Source organism: Anolis carolinensis, unplaced genomic scaffold (genome assembly GCF_035594765.1).
Source record: "Anolis carolinensis isolate JA03-04 unplaced genomic scaffold, rAnoCar3.1.pri scaffold_7, whole genome shotgun sequence".
Classification (NCBI taxonomy): domain Eukaryota; kingdom Metazoa; phylum Chordata; class Lepidosauria; order Squamata; family Dactyloidae; genus Anolis; species Anolis carolinensis.
In genome coordinates, this window is record NW_026943818.1 from 5,398,527 (window position 1) to 5,416,431 (window position 17,905).

General features: G+C 40.0%; 1 protein-coding gene across 3 annotated transcripts in view; it reads left to right on the plus strand.

Moving 5' to 3' along the window:
• The window catches only part of astn2 (astrotactin 2), a 615,168-nt gene that overhangs the window by 114,867 nt on the left and 482,396 nt on the right, over nucleotides 1–17,905 (plus strand). Inside the window, exon 1 of one of the 3 annotated variants that reach the window (XM_062959684.1) lies at nucleotides 5,139–5,378. The exons of the other annotated variants lie outside the window; for them this stretch is intronic. The gene's annotated coding sequence lies outside the window, so the exon portion shown is untranslated. Of the gene's footprint in view, nucleotides 1–5,138; nucleotides 5,379–17,905 lie in introns of those variants that run through there. 3 annotated transcript variants of the gene reach the window in all.

Genomic DNA, 17,905 nt, shown 5'->3' on the forward strand with positions numbered 1-17,905 from the left:
TATTTCGTTGTTAATTCGTATTTAAGATCCAATTCGTTAAATTCGTACATATGTATTGATATTAGAAACATGCAAGAAATGCGGTGGGATTTAAGAATTGAAACACTCACCAATAAACATTAAGTAGTGTCTATTAGAGTTGTGCATTATTTCGTTTTTAATTTGTATTTCGGATCCAATTTGTTAAATTCATGCATACGAATTGATATTAGAAACATGCAGCAAAGGTGGGAGCATTTAAGAATTAAAACACTCATTAATGAACATTAAGGAGTGTCTATTAGGGGTGTGCATTATGTTGTTTTTAATTCGTATTTCAGATCCAATTTGTTAAATTCGTGCATACGTATTGATATTAGAAACATGCAAGAAATATGGTGGGATTTAAGAATTTAAGGAGTGCCTATTAGGGATATGCATTATTTCATTTTCAATTTGTATTTCAGATCCAATTCATTAAATTTTGCATATGAATTGATATTAGAAACATGCAAGAAACATGGGTGGGATTTAAGAATAGAAACACTCACCAATAAACATTAAGGAGTGTCTATTAGAGTTGTGCATTATTTTGTTTTTAATTTGTATTTTGGATCAAATTTGTTAAATTTGTGCCTACTAATTGATATTAGAAACATGCAGGAAACGTGGGCGGGGTTTAAGAATTGAAACACTCACCAATAAACATTATGGAGTGCCTATTAGGCATGTGCATTATTTTGTTTTTAATTTGTATTTCGGATTCAATTCATTAAATTCATGCATACGTATTGATATTAGAAACATGCAGGAAACATGGGCGGGATTCAAGAATCGAAACACCAATAAACATTCTATCATTCAGGTGATTTATTATAGCTTCCCTTTCCATTAAATAATGGCTTTCAATTCAGTTCAAAGTAAATCCACTTCATGAGTATCAAATTGCGGAATCGTACATGTGTGCATTTCTATGTGCCCATTCCTCTCCAAAGTCTATTCCTTAAATCCTCTACTTTCGATTCACATCTGGACAATGCAATCTAGCGGTGCAATGAAATGCGGAGGGATTGCCTTCAGTTTCTTGCACAGCTTCTTATTTCCGAACGCAGGCCGCATGTTCTAAGATCATGTTAATAGAGATTACGCAGTGTGTGTGTTCCTTGATCATAAATTTGAAGGAAATCTCTGCTCCTCTCAAGTGGTTCCTATCTGTCTCATCTGTTCTGCCGATTAAGAGATGATGGGCCCCTCTGCAGACATCTTGATTTCCTTTTTAAAAAGGTTTTGTTTCCAGATTTAACAGAGGAGTGCATTAAAATCCATAAAGATTTAATCAGCGGCTTCTCCTTGGGGAGGTTGCCGCAATTACATTGGATCCCGAACATGTTTTGTACTCTATTCTCTCTACCCCCCTCCTGGCTTATGTTCTGAAATGCTTCTATAATCTTTTTACTAATGAACTTGGCATTCATGTGCCCACTTTTCTTAGTTGATGTCGGGATCTATTAGAAAAATTGAGTGGCGACTGATGCTTCCAATCCATGGAAAGACGCGAGACTGATTTGCATGGGCAAAGATAGAAAGTTTGAAGTCAGATTATATGTATACTAGCTTTGTCCGGCCATGTGTTGCTGTGGCTTATGGGAATCCTTTGTTGGCCAGGTGGAATAGCAGTGGATAGCCTTGCAGTCTCAAAGCCTGGCCGTTTTCTGGAGTAGCTGGAGCTGTTTGTTGTATGAACATAGAGGCATGGATGAGGGGTTGTGCTGCCAAGTTTAGTGTTTCTGGGATGTGTAGTTTTGTTGTTTTGTCCTAGGGGGAAATTTCATTACCCTTTTATATATATAGACTAGCTGTGCCCGGCCACGTGTTGCTGTGGCTAGGACTTAATTTTTCTTTTCTTTTTGTTGTATGAACATAGAGGCGTGGATGAGAGGTTGTGCTGTCAATTTTCGAGGTTGTGGGGCGTTTAGTTTAGTTGTTTTGTCCGGTGCCGTGATTCCATTACCCTTTTATATATATAGATAACCGGATGTTTTGCAAAGAAAATCCAGGAGTTTCCTGTTGCAGACAGTGAAACACTCCTGCAAAACTATTACACCTGTGATTCTCAAGTGATCCATTTGGATAGGAAGCTTTTAGAAACAAACAAGCAAACAAAACTACCTCCTTCTTTTATCACCTTGAGTTGATTAGCATTGCTTTGTGTGCGGTCTTTAAAATCGGTCATATTAAACTGTTAAAAAGACAAGTGAATGGGTCACTAGACAGGAAGGTGTCATACTTTAGTTATCTCATTGTTGGAAATAGCAACCTTCTCAAGCCTCCACTAGTTATGTGCTATGTATATAACTAGCTATGCCCGGTCACGCGTTGCTGTGGCGAAGTATGGTGGTATGGGAAATAAAGTAATGAGGAATTGGTGGTAGTTAAGGTAAAGGTAAAGGTTTTCCCCAGACATTAAGTTCAGTCGTGTCTGACTCTGGGGGTTGGTGCTCATCTCCATTTCTAAGCTGAAGAGCTGGCGTTGTCCGTAGATTCCTCCAAGGTCATGTGGCCGGCATGACTGCATGGAGCCCCGCTACCTTCCGGCCAGAGCAGCACCTATTCACCTACTCTCATTTGCATGTTTTTGATGTTCTGCCTGCCTGTTTATGTTGGAGAAGTGAGACTCTACTGTATATTTATAATCTTACATTATGTGCTTAGAACTGGATTATGTGAGGCCCCTTCTACACAGCTGGATAAAATGCACACTGAAGTGGATTCTATGGCAGTGTGGAGTCAAGATAATGCAGTTCAAAGCAGATAATATGAGATTATAAATGGGTTATATAGCTGTGTGGAAGGGCCTTGCGTCTACACTGCCATATAATCCAGTTCAAATCTGATCATCTGTATTTTATAGGTAGTGTGGAAGAGGCCTAAGTGAGGCCTAACTCTGCCTGTCCTCTGGGCTGATTGGGTTCCTAGGAGACCAAGTGGGCAGAGCTTAGCCTTCTAACTGGCAGCAATTGGATAAAAATAATTATTCCTCTCTAATTAGGACATTATTTTTCTTTTCTTTTTGTTGTATCAACCTAGAGGCGTGGATGAGGTGTTGTGCTGTCAATTTTTGAGGTTGTGGGGTGTTTAGTTTTGTTGTTTTGTTTGTTGCCGGGATTCCATCACTCCTTTATATATATAGATTGCTTGCTGTATTGTATATGTGTGTATTGGTTTGCAGTTTTCCTTAACTCTTTTGTTGTGGGAGGGGCTGCGGACCATGTGATCAGATCTGGGCTTGTCCAGGGCTCAGACTCCATTTTAGAAATAGTATGCTTCAGACTTCAGTAGGAACTGTACGCTTAGAGACTTCAGATTCCTGGGAGTTGTAGGCCAAAACTTGTGGGGACCCACAGGTTGGGAACCACTGGCTTAGAGACTTTAGTAGGAACAGTATTCTTACAGACTCCATTGAACTTTCAGACTAGACAGAGACACTATTTGATTCTCAGAACAGAGAGATGCTTTAGATTATGGACTGTTGATTCTAAGAAAGATTCCCACATAGAGAAACTACTTCAAATCCTATTTGTAACTGGATTGATATGCAAAGTGCCTGTATGCTGAATACATGTAGTAGGTGAGTAAACCAACTATGTGACTTTTAAAGAAGTCTGCTTATTTTTGTCTCTTGAGAGCATGATTTAATGGCAAATATATATATTTGAATATATATATTTTCCAAAAGTCATGAGATGAGTTGAGTAATTGAAAATGATGAGGATGATGACAGTGACGATGATGATAATGATGGTGAAACTCAGTATGAAGGCGACTAAACGAGGGTTATCATACTTTGGTCATATCATGAGATGACTGGACTCATTGGAAATGATGATGATGATGATGATGATTATGATGGTGATGATTATGATGCCCAGCAAAGGGGAAGGCAGTAGAAAAACAGGATTACTTCACTACAAGTGGATAGACTCAGCTGAGGAAGCCTCAGCCTTGAATGTGCAAGACCTTTTCATGACTGCTGACTCAAAGGTTTTTCATTCATATGGTCATCACAAGTTGAAGTTGACTTTATGCCCAATGACAACAACAAAGCAGTCACTAGCAGTCCATTCAGTCTTTGCCCAACCACGTGGTGGCTTGGGTTTCATGAATTACTTACCATTGGGTGAGTACTGTATATACTCGAGTATAAACCAACCCATAAATATACCGAGACACCTAATTTTACCACAAAAAAGTGGGATAACTTATTGACCTGAGTATAAGCTGAGGGTGAGAAATGAAGCAGCTACTGGTAAATTTCAAAATAAAAATAGATACCAATAACATTACATTACTTGAGGGATCAGTAGATTAAATAATGTGTATATATGGATACAGATATACAGGTACGTGGATCTATATGTATATAGGATTTGCAAAGACCTGCAAACATATGAGGGGAAAATTCATATATAAAATTAATGTATATAGATAGATAGGGATGTATAAGTACATAGGGATTGCAAATGCATGCAGGGGTTAATGCCTATATATCTGTAGGCGAGATTAACAAATATTTCAGGGGGAAATGCTTTTATAAGATTAATGGATATATATTTTTCTTCTTCCTGACTTGCAAGGGCTTCTTTCCTTTTTCAAAACATTCCCTTGGTTAAGAGCGAGGGAGGCTTTGGAAAGCACACTGATAAGGGAGGGTAAGAGAGATTAATGGATATTTTTTTCTTCTTCTTCCTGACTTGCAAGGGCTTCTTTCCTTTTTCAAAACATTCCCTTGGTTAAGAGCGAGGGAGGCTTTGGAAAGCACACTGATAAGGGAGGGTAAGAGAGATGAATGGATATATATTTTTCTTCTTCCTGACTTGCAAGGGCTTCTTTCCTTTTTCAAAACATTCCTTTGGTTAAGAGCGAGGGAGGCTTTGGAAAACACACTGATAAGGGAGGGTAAGAGAGGAATTGATCATATATTGCAAGCAATGGCCTCCAGGTTCTGTTGCCTGGCCTTGACCTTGATCCCATTATAAGTCGAGGAAGGCTTTTTCAGCTCAAAAAAAGGGATGAAAAACTTGGCTTATCTTCTAGTATATACAGTAATTTATAATTTCCAGAGAGGCAAAATGCAGGGGAATGATGGCAAAGCTTCATAGGTAGGAGAAGACGGCAAGCCCAGGAACGCTCCCCCTTGCTGCTCGCCTGTCGTCGCTTTTGCAAAATCAAAGCTGTTTGCATTGTGTGTGCTCTCTATTTCCCAAGCAGTCTTTCTCTAACCGCCTTCAAAGCGGAAGTAGGTGGGCATGTGTGTGCGAATGCGTGCACAAACTCTGTGTGGTACTGGCAATTTACAAGAATAATTGGGAGCTATAATAGCAGACACACGTGGGCCGAAGGTAAGCCTTTTCTATGAACGGAGTAGGCTTCTTTGTTAAGCATCCTACGATTCTTTCTTGCATCCTATGATTCTGTCTGTTTTCTAGGCCTTGTCAGCTCTTACCATCGTTGTTTCTCCAGGTCTTTTCTGCCACTTGCCACCTGAGCCTTGTAGAAATGCAAGGAATTGACCTCAGGACCTTGAGTGCAAAGCATGGCTCTGTCACTGAATTACAGTCCTTTCCCATAAGCCGAGCTGCCAAGAAGAGGGCATTTGTGTTTTCGCTAATGATGTTTCACGAAAACTCCTCTAACAATGTGAAGGTTTTTCTAGCCAGGTTTGAGGCTTTTGCCCTTCTAATCTGGTTTGTGTTCCAGACAGGCCGTCAGGGAAAACGGAGTCGTGGTTTGCAGGGATAGTGGTGACGATGAGCTTCCTTTCTCTTTGGGGAAATAACTCCATTGAATCTCAGAGCTTGAATGCACCTTTAAATGGGCATAGCTGTGCCAAGAAAAGGTCATGGGTACGAGCCTTGTAAATACGAGGGTGGAATGAAAAATAATGCCTCCACCTTCGTAACTCAACAGATGGCAGTCCTGGTATGTGACAGGTACTAGCTTGTTCAGTGGACTCTCTACAGTTCAATTTGGAAGAAAGCCTTGGCATTGAACGGTTGTGTTGTTAAAGTGCGAAGTATGGAACTCTGCGCAGACGGTTCCATTTGGCGGAAAGCCTTAGCATTGAACGGTTGTGTTGTTAAAGTGCGAAGTATGGAACCCTGCGCAGACGGTTCCATTTGGCGGGAAGCCTTAGCATTGAACGGTTGTGTTGTTAAAGTGCGAAGTATGGAACCCTGCGCAGACGGTTCCATTTGGCGGAAAGCCTTAGCATTGAACGATTGTGTTGTTAAAGTGTGAAGTATGGAACCCTGTACAGACGGTTCCATTTGGTGGAAAGCCTTAGCATTGAATGGTTATGTTGTTAAAGTGCGAAGTATGGAACCCTGTGCAGACGGTTCCATTTGGCGGAAAGCCTTAGCATTGAACGGTTGTGTTGTTAAAGTGCAAAGTATGGAACCCTGCACAGACGGTTCCATTTGGCGGAAAGCCTTAGCATTGAACGGTTGTGTTGTTAAAGTGCAAAGTATGGAACCCTGCACAGACGGTTCCAATTGGCGGAAAGCCTTAGCATTGAACGGTTGTGTTGTTAAAGTGTGAAGTATGGAACCCTGCACAGATGGTTCCATTTGGCGGAAAGCCTTAGCATTGAACGGTTGTGTTGTTATTTATTTACAGTATTTATATTCCGCCCTTCTCACTCCGAAGGGGACTCAGGGCAGATCAGATTACACATATAAGGGAAACATTCAATGCCTTAACATAGAACAAAGACAAGACAAACGCGGGGCTCCGAGCTGGCCTCGAACTTATGACCTCTTGGTCAGAGTGATTTGTTGCAGCTGGCTGCAGCTGGTTGCTCAACAGCCTGCGCCATAGCCCGGTGCGAAAGTATGGAACCCTGCGCAGACAGTTCCATTTGGCGGGAAGCCTTAGCATTGAATGGTTGTGTTGTTAAAGTGTGAAGTATGGAACCCTGTGCAGACGGTTCCATTTGGTGGAAAGCCTTAGCATTGAACGGTTGTGTTGTTAAAGTGTGAAGTATGGAACCCTGCGCAGATGGGGAAGCCTTAGCATTGAACGGTTGTGTTGTTAAAGTGTGAAGTATGGAACCCTGCGCAGATGGGGAAGCCTTAGCATTGAACGGTTGTGTTGTTAAAGTGCGAAGTATGGAACCCTGCACAGATGCCCAGTCAATGCGACTTAAGCAACGTGCAGTCATTGAATTCTTGACAGCAGAAGGTGTCACCCCAAAGGAGATTCCTCAGAGAATGCAAGCTGTTTATGGTGATTGTGTTGATGTGAGTCCTGTGCCTCATTGGGTGAGTAAGTTTAAAGGTGTTGAGGTGAGAACATCTGACTTGCGTGACAAACAAAGAGTTGGACATCCTGTGACAGCAACCACCCAGTTTCACAAGCAAAAGGTTGACAGATTGATTCAGGACAATCGTGGTATCACTTGGAGAGAAATTTCAAGCGTAATCGGCATTTCACAAGGACGTGCGGGTCACATTATTTCTTTGCTTGGCTATCGGAAGATCTGTGCACGATGGGTCCTGTGAGACGCCGGTTGCAGAAACAGAGTGTCGACGTCTTCCGTGATGGCTTCAGAAAACTTGTTCATCGTTGGCAGAAATGCTTGGCTATCGGAAGATCTGTGCACGAAGGGTACCCAGGATGCTGACGCCTGAAATGAAAGCACACAGACTTGAAATTTGCTGGAAACTCCTCTCGCGTTATGAGAATGAACGTGATACAAGCGTCTCTCAAGTAGCAATGCTCTGATTTAGATTTTCTACTTACTAACCATTCCAGTAAAGCACACAGCCTCCCAAAAAACCTCACTTGTGCTTCAAGTGAACAAATGCAAAGCTAAAATGACTTTTCCTACAGTCAGAAAAAAAAGGGTGAGAGAGGGACATGAGGAATCCTCAAAGAAAGCTTGACAGCTATTTGAGCATAAGAGCCAATTCTCCAAAGCACTATTAAATTCCTCCAGGAATTCTCTGAGCAAGGTCAAAGGGATGATAAATCGAGACATGTAAAGCAAAATACATCGGGTTCAGTCAAGCACACATATATGACTTTCTCATCCAAAAATCCCCATGTGTAACAATACATGTCATTTCCTTTGACCGGATCCTCCCGATTCAGCAAACGGAACGGGACCTAATTTGCAGGGAAGAAAAACTAACAGCAAGGATCCAAAGGTGAACAAAGCAAAGGGGAAAAGCGAGGCGATAAAACATGTGAATGCTACAGAGAAAATAAAGTGAATGAGATACGGCAGGAATTACAGCCACCCAGCGAGCAAGTGAAAAGCAACAGACTGTTGCCAGCTTAGCCGAGCCCCTCGTATTATTACCAACACAGCTGTTCCAAGGCAGGCCCGCTTCCATAACTCAGGCAAATAGCCCCAGAAATCTTCATAACAAACAACGGGAAAATACAAACACCAGGCATGTGGCATTGGGAGGGATAAGTCATCCTGCCACCCACTAAAAAAGAAAAGAAAAATATTGCCAGCTCGGGGCCATTTTATTCTCGTTGTGGCTGCTCACTTTGTTGGAAAATTCCCTACCAATCCTCATTATTTTCACTAGTAAATAATGTTAATGTGGGATTTGTGTATTAGTAGTGTTTAAACGAAATTTGTGTCTGGCATGTATTGCATACAGGTTGCATCATCTAGAGTATGCTATAGTCTGTAAAGAGTTAATGACTGAGAAGCTGTGTTGACCTTGATATGTGTGGCTGGAATCTGGGGAGTATCCAGACTCAAGTGTGTTTGTACATTACTGATTGCGTCAGTTGAGATCTTGCTCTGTTCTGAGTTGGTGTCTGCCTAGAGTGAAAGCCAAGCCTGTATTTGTCTGCAAGTCTGTTTGTCTTGTAAAGTAAAGCTTTGTATATATTTTTAACATCGTTTCTGACGTCTCTTCGTTCTGCGCTCCATTGACAACATACAACTGCTGCTACGCTGCGAATTACTCTGACAAATAATAATAGAATCATAGAATCCTAGAGTTGAAAGAGACTTTGTGGGCCATCCAGTCCAACCCCATCTTGCTAAGAAGCAGAGAAATCACATTGAAAGCACTCCCGGCAGATGGACATCCAGCCTCTGCTTAAAAGCCTCCACCACACTCTTGAGGCAGAGAGTTCCACTGCTGAACTGCTCTTATGGTCAGGAAGGTCTTCTTAATGTTCACATGAAATCTCCTTTCCTGTTGTTTGAGGTCATTGTTCTGTGTCCCAGTGGTGCAGCTGGTTAGTACCCAGCTGCAATAAATCACTACTGACCACGAGCTCGAAAAATAGTTGCATCTGTCGAGTAGGAAATTCTAGGTACCGCTTTATGCGAGGAGGCTAATTTAACTAACTTACGACACCATAAAATTTCCAGCAGTGTGCGGAAATTTCTTGCTTAGTTTCTCCATATCTCACAACCTCTGAGGGTGCCTGCCTTAGATGTGGGCGAAACGTCAGAAGAGAATACTTCCGGAACATGACCATACAGCCTGGAAAACATACAATGACCGAGGAAGTACTACCATCAAGGACTCGGTGTCACAAGTGGGGCCAGCTCCCCCTGTGGCCGGAATCGAGCACACTCCGGAAGCTGGAAAATGTTAAATTGCCTTTGTGTCTGTCTATATGTCTTATGTCTAATGGCATTGAATGTTGGCCATGTATATGTGCAATGTGATCCACTGTGAGTCCACTTTGGGGTGAGAAGGGCGGAATATTTATTTATTTATTTATTTATTTATTTGTTGCATCACTTCTACCCCGCCCTTCTCACCCATCAGGGGACTCAGGGCGGCTTACAATATAAACATACACATCAAAAAACAATTTACATCAGATTTAAAAATCCATCGAGATTAAAAATTACAATAAAATTAAGAGTATACATTAAAAGATATAAATACTGTAAGTAATAATAATAATAATAATAATAATAATAATAATAATAATAATACAGCCGACAAAAAACAACAACAAGAAAACCGCACTACAAACTAGAGCTGACAGCTGGCACAAAAAAATTGCATGGAAAGTTCCTTGACAAAATTGAAGGAAAAGCTGATAAGGAGAAGACCTGGCTCTGGCTCACGATTGGGACCCTGAAGAAGGAGACAGAAGGCCTGATCCTTGCAGCCCAGGAGCAAGCCATCAGGACAAAGGCAATTAAGGCCAAGATTGAAAAATCAGCTGATGACCCAAAATGCAGACTGTGCAAGGAAACCGACGAAACCATGGATCATATCCTCAGCTGCTGTAAGAAAATCGCACAGTCAGACTACATCGAGGCACAACTGTGTGGCCCAAATGATTCATTGGAACTTATGCCTCAAGTACCACCTCCCAGCAGCAAAGAACTGGTGGGATCACCAGTGGGAAAATGAGCATGCAAAGATACTGTGGGACTTCCAAATCCAGACTGACAAAGTTCTGGAACACAACACACCTGACATCACAGTTGTGGAAAAGAAAAAGGTTTGGATCATTGATGTTGCCATCCCAGGTGACAGTCGCATTGACGAAAAACAACAGGAAAAACTCAGCCGCTATCAGGACCTCAAGATTGAACTTCAAAGACTCTGGCAGAAACCAGTGCACGTGGTCCCGGTGGTGATGGGCACATTGGGTGCCGTGCCAAAAGATCTCAGCCGGCATTTGGAAATAATAGACATTGACAAAATCACGATCTGCTAACTGCAAAAGGCCACCCTACTGGGATCTGCACGCATCATCCGAAAATACATCACACAGTCCTAGACACTTGGGAAGTGTTCGGCTTGTGATTTTGTGATACGAAATCCAGCATATCTATCTGTTTGCTGTGTCATACAATAATAATAATAATAATAATAATAATAATAATAATAATAATAATAATAATAATAATAATAATAATATAATACATCACACAGTCCTAGACACTTGGGAAGTGTTCGGCTTGTGATTTCATGAAACGAAATCCAGCATATCTAACTTGTTTGCTGTGTCATAATAAATAATAATAATAATAATAATAATAATAATAATAATAATAATAATAATATTATTATTATTATTCTTGGGAAGTTTTCGACTTGTGATTTTGTGATACGAAATCCAGCATATCTATCTGTTTGCTGTGTCACACAATAATAATAATAATAATAATAATAATAATAATAATAATAATAATAATAATAATAATATTCTTGGGATGTGTTCGACTTGTGATTTTGTGATACGAAATCCAGCATATCTATATTGTTTGCTGTGTCACACAATAATAATAATAATAATAATAATAATAATAATAATAATAATATTCTTGGGAAGTGTTCGACTTGTGAAACGAAATCCAGCATATCGCTCTCACTTGCGCTGTGTCATACTATGTCTTTGTGTCAATAATAATAATAATAATAATAATAATAATAATAATAATAATAAATAAATAAAGTTCTGGATAGGGTGCTATCATGTGTTAGGAGCCTTATAGGCTGCATTTGTTTGCAGGTTGCCATGCTCTGAGCAATGGGTCGGGCGGTCCGACCCTAAGCCTTCTTGTATTTTCTGTCACAGTTCAGTGGTCTCTATTGTGTGTTCTGAAAGGCACCGCCTTGGCGAAGTTTCACCCGCGCTGGTTAATTTCATGCCTGCCGTGCAAAGATCAATGGCTCTTTTCTTTCCGGAGCCCAGTTAAATGCGCTTGAATTTCTAACCACAGTCTGCCCGATAAAGGGAGAGAAAGAAAAACCTTTTTTTTCACGCAGAGGGGGAAAAGTCTTGCCTTGTGAAATGAACATTTTATACAGTTATTTTTTCCCCCTTTGTGTCCCCCCCCCCCCCCCAGCCACTTTCGATGCGTTGATTTATTAATGGCTGGTTTCGGATTCATTTGTCACGTCAAAATGATGGAGGTCCAGAGGCATAAGTGTTTGGAAATGAGCAGTTATCCATGTCCACTCTTGGCAGAGGCCATAGAGTCATTAGCCTCTGAAATATCCCTTTTCACCTCCGGGAATGGGAGGAAATGCGTTTTCATACGTTACTTGTGGAATGGAAGTGAGAATGGGCTTCTGGCCCCAAGAGTAAGATATCGGAGAGACATGGTGAAATGGTATTCAGCCATCCACACATTATGTTGCTTCTTGGTTGCTTTCACTGCATCCTTTGGCAAAAAAAAAAAAAAACTGGGCTAAAACCCTCATTATGTCTTGCTTTGACTTGTACAATCTGTTCTTTTCACACCTTCCACCATTAGGCCCCAGCCCCCTCAATTTTGCTTAGAACCGTTCTGCTACTTATTCTCATTTTTTTTACTAAAATCAATTGGCGAAATAAATGGGATTTATTTATTTAGCACACAACACTGCAATCTTTGTCTACTGTGGAGAATTGCACACATTGTGGAATATAAAGAACCCTTTAAAAGGGTTAGTCTATCTATATAAAAATGTAATGTACGTTTGTAGGACTGAGTAAACAACAAAACCGCTGTACCAAATCACACCAAATTTGTCCACAAAAGATGTAGTCATCCAATCTATGTCTTTCAAACCAAAAAACATGGAAAATAAAGTCAAAATTAGAGAACGAGGAAGAGCCGTTTTCAACCCTGGTTGCTGGTCAGAAGGGTAGGCCCTGCCCCCTTTAGGCCCCGCCCACTTCATCTCCTAGCAACCCCCTCGGCCACAATGGCGCCAGGGTACAGCCAGGGTTCAGGCTTTTTCTGCTATTTGTTCTCATTTCGTTACTGAAATCAATTGGTGAAATAAATGGGATTTATTTATTTAGCACATAACATTACAATATATGTCTAGAGTTCTTCAGACTACTGTGGGGAATTGCACAGAAAAAACCTTTTAAAAAGTTTAGTCTATATATATATAAATGTAATGTACGTTTGTAGGACTGAGTAAACAACAAAACCACTGAACCAAATCACGCCAGATTTGGCCACAAAAGACGTAGTCATCCAATCTATGTCTTTCAAACAAAAAAACCTGGAGAATAAAGTACAAATTAGAGAACGAGGAAGAGCCGTTTTCAACCCTGGTTGCTGGTCAGATGGATAGGCCCTGCCCCCTTTAGGCCCCACCTACTTCATCCCCTAGCAACCCTCTTGGCCACAATGGTGCCAGGGTTCAGGCTTTTTCTGCTATTTGTTCTCATTTCATTACTGAAATCAATTGGCGAAATAAATGGGATTTATTTATTTAGCACACAACATTACAAACTTTGTCTAGAGTTCTGCAGACTACTGTGGAGCATTGCACACATTGTGGAATATAAAGAACACTTATAAAGGTTAGTCTATATATATAATAATGTAATGTATGTTCAGAGCCGGCCCTAGGTATTTTTCAAGTGTAGGCGAACAGAATTTTGGTCCCCCCCCCCCCCCCCCAAAAAAAATCACTGAAAAATAAAAGCGTTGGTTAAGCGAAAATGTTGGATAATAAGGAGGGATTAAGGAAAAGCCTATTAAACAGCAAATTACATTAAGATTTTACAAATTACAAAACATCATGTTTTACAACAAATCAACAGAAAAAGCAGTCTCAACTGTGCCCCCGTATGTTTGGCACCCAAAGCGACCGCTTAATTCACCTCATTGTTGGACCGGCTCTGTGTATGTTTGTAGGACCGAGTAAACAACAAAACTACTGAACCAAATCACACCAGATTTGGCCACGAAAGACATAGTCATCCAATCTATGTCTTTCAAACAAAAAAACCTGGAAAATGAAGTCCAAATTAGAGGATGAGGAAGAGCCGTTTTCAACCCTGGTTGCTGGTCAGAAGGGTAAGCCCTGCCCCCTTTAGGCCCCGCCCACTTCATCTCCTAGCAACCCCCTCGGCCACAGTGGCGCCGGGGTACAGCCAGGGTTCAGGCTTTTGAGGCTGCAAGGCTATTCACTGCTATTCTATCTGGCCAACAAAGCATTCCCATAAGCCACAGCAACGTGTGGCTGGGCACAGCTAGTAATAAATTCAGTAGAGTCTCACTTATCCAAGCTAAGCTGGCCAGCAGAACCTTGGATAAGCGAATATCTTGGATAACAAGGAGGGATTAAGGGAAAGCCTATTAAGCATCAAATTAGCTTATGATTTTACAAATTAAGCACCAAAACATCATGTTATACAACAAATTTGACAGAAAAATAGTTCAATATGCAGTAATGTTATGTTGTAATTACAGTAGAGTCTCACTTATCCAAGCCTCGCTTATCCAAGCCTCTGGATTATCCAATGCATTTTTGTAGTCAATGTTTCCAATATATCGTGATATTTTGGTGCTAAATTCGTAAATACAGTAATTACAACATAACATTACTGCGTATTGAACTACTTTTTCTGTCAAATTTGTTGTATAACATGATGTTTTGGTGCTTAATTTGTAAAATCATAACCTAATTTGATGTTTAATAGGTGTTTCCTTGATCAGTCCTTATAATCCAAGATATTCGCTTATCCAAGCTTCTGCCGGCCCGTTTAGCTTGGATAAGTGAGACTCTACTGTACTGTATTTATGAATTTAGCGCCAAAATATCACGATATACTGAAATGTGAAAGAGGCCTAAGTGAGGCCTAACTCTGCCTGTCCCCGGGGCTGATTGGGTTGCTAGGAGACCAAGTGGGCGGAGCTTAGCCTTCTAACTGGCAGCAATTGGATAAAAATAATTATTCCTCTCCCTCTAATTAGGACTTTATTTCTCTTTTCTTTTTGTTGTATCTACCTAGAGGCGTGGATGAGGGGTTGTGCTGTCAATTTTTGAGGTTGTGGGGTGTTCAGTTTTGTTGTTTTGTTGGTCGCCAGGATTCCATCATTCTTTTATATATATAGAAGAAAGATAGATGATTGGACTCTGGTGTGGTGCTGGGTGAAAAATAGAACCGGGGGGGGGGGGGGGGTTTGGGGGGAACAACTCCCGAAATCGAAACAAAAAGAGAACAGATTTCGACCGTTTTGCACACCCCTAGTAATGTTGTGCTCACGAAAGGACACTGTCAAGGAGGCAGAATGTCACAATCCATTCAAGCATGCAAGGGGTGGAACAATGCCCGCACCCTGGCAATTAGTATGCTCCCGAGGATGTTATTTCCCCCCCTCCGTTCATAATTAAGGGCATCATTGTTTACAGTTGAGGCAAAATCTTTAGTCCTTGATCTCTTCGGATAAATTAGATGCACATGAGAGAGGATGAGAAAGGAGGAGGTGGTTTTGATGAGCAATCAAATCTAAGACCAAACAGTGGCGAGAAGAAGGCAGGAGAAATAGAGAGGAGGCGAGAGATCCGCACACAGTACATCCAGGTGTCTAAAGTGAATTAGAGAAATAGAGTGACCAGAACTCAAGCAACCAGAACAATCAAGAAACCGGCAAAAAATTAAAAATATCATACTATAAAAGAAAAATAAATAAAATCAATTTTTAGTGGAAAGATTGCATTAAGTTAATTTTCTTTATTTGCCCTAATTGGCTTTTAATTACTGTATTTCAATATCAATATCAAGTCAATAAAGAGGTTGTGACATGATATAGCATGGGATGTAGTATTAGTTAGGGCTATTAAATAATAACTCCACCAGTACAAAGTGAGTAAGAGTAATACAGTACAGTAGATCTTCCATTAAGTGGAACTCCAGCAACCAAAACTCTCCCATATGTGTATGTGTCTATATATATATATACCTTATATACTCGAGTATAAGACAGCCTTTTTATGTTGGATAAGTGAGACTCTACTGTATATTGATAATCTTGTATTATCTGCTTAGAACTGGATTGTATGAGGCCCCTTCTTCACAGCTGTCTAAAATGCACACTGAAGTGGATTATATGGTAGTGTGGAGTCAAGATAATCCAGTGCAAAGCAGATAATGTAAGATTATAAATGGGTTATATAGCTGTGTGGAAGGGCCTTGAGTCTACACTGCCATATAATCCAGTGCAAATTAGATAATCTGTGGAAGAGGCCTGAGGCCTAAGTCTGCCTGTCCCCTGTGCTGAGTTGGTTGCTAGGAGACCAAGTGGGCAGAGATTAGTCCTCTAACTGGCAGCAATTGGATAAAAACAATTATTCCTTTCCCTCTAATTAGGACTTTATTTTTCTTTTCTTTTTGTTGTATCAACCTAGAGGCGTGGATGATGGGTTGTGTTGTCAAATTTCGAGGTTGGGGGGCTTGTAGTTTTGTTGTTTTGTCGGTCGCCGTGATGCCATCACTCATTTATGTATATAGAAGATAAAGTAAAATAATACATGTAATAATAGTAGTAGTAATAATAATAATAATAATAATAATAATAATAATAATAATAAATAATACAGGAAAATAATACATGTAATAATAAATAGAGTAAAATAATAAATGCAATAATAATAATATCAGAGTGAAATAATAAATGTATTAATAATAATAATAAAAATAGAGTAAAATAAATGTAATAGTAGCAACAATAATAGAGAAAAATAATAAATGTAATAATACCAATAATAATAGAGAAAAATAAATGTACCATATATTCTCGAGTATAAGCTGACCCAAATATAAGCCAACCAGGACCCTCACCCGAGTATAAGCCGAGGGGGGCTTTTTCAGCCTTTAAAAAAGAGCTGAAAAACTAGGCTTATACTTGAGTATATACAGTGTGTATATATATATATATATATATATATATATATATATATATATATATATATTCTACCATTTTCATTGAGTGTTGGTTAATTGAGAGTCAACTGTAGATAAAGTACACTAAGTAACTTAATTTAATGTGGGGAGCAGGCTTTCTGTTTTGTACTCCCGAAGAAACGAAAGACACGAAAGAAACGGTAGAAACGAATTCTGTGCACAACTCTAATATTCATTAAAAAAATAGAGCAAAATGTGCTGCAGGATTCTCCTCCCACAGTAACAAAGTTTGTGCAGTTTAATAAACCCTTTTCCATGTCTTTATGATAGAACTAATTAGGAAATGACATTTATAACCCAGGAACAAAAATCGAGTTACATAGTGTTATCAAGTACTTTTTGTAGCAGTCAATGCTATGTATGTTACGTTAGCTTTTCCTGACTCTTAAACTGGAGAAGAGTCTTGCAAATACTTTGGACCGAAATTGACCAGTAAATGGATCCTGGAAAAAAATTAAGTGCAATTTTGGTTTTTTAAAACATCTATGTTTATGCCATATTCCTTGCTTCCAGGTTCCCCTGCTATGAGCCCTTGAAAATAGTCTTGGAATATCTTGAACAGACACAAAAAAATCGGGAACATGTTGAAAGTCTGTTTTGTCTGTGTTCTCCTTGGAGTGCCAATTTCAGCTTTCACTGGGGACAGAATTTACCGGGTCGCTCTTTGGGCTTGTTTTGAGCCTCAAATACGGGTCGATTCATTAAAGGTTTGTGTCGTGGGCTTTGCCAATCTCTCCCGTTGCTTCCTCTTTGGCGGCGGCCGCTGTCTGTTTGCTTCACCTTCATTACCCCAGTATGAGCGAAATGCCATTTCCTTTTCCCAGCCGGCTTTCATTTCGGTAAGCGGCTGGCAATTTCAAACTCTACCCAATTTTCCAAGACCAGCAGATGACCTTGAAATGACGTTTATTTTTGGCAACAGCTATAGAAAAGTTTTGAATTACCGTATATACTTGAGTATAAGCCGACCCAAATATAAGCCTAATTTTACCACCAAAAAAAACCCAAAAAACTAGGAAAACATTGACTCCAGTATAAGCCGAGAGTGGTGCATTTCAGAAATAAAAATAGATACCAATAAAATTACATTAATTGAGGCATCAGTAGGTTAAATGTTTTTGAATATTGACATAAAGCTCAAATTTAAGATAAGACTCTTCAACTCTGATCCAATCATTATTCTCATCTTCTTCAATGTAAATGTGCTTATGTATACTTTTAATAA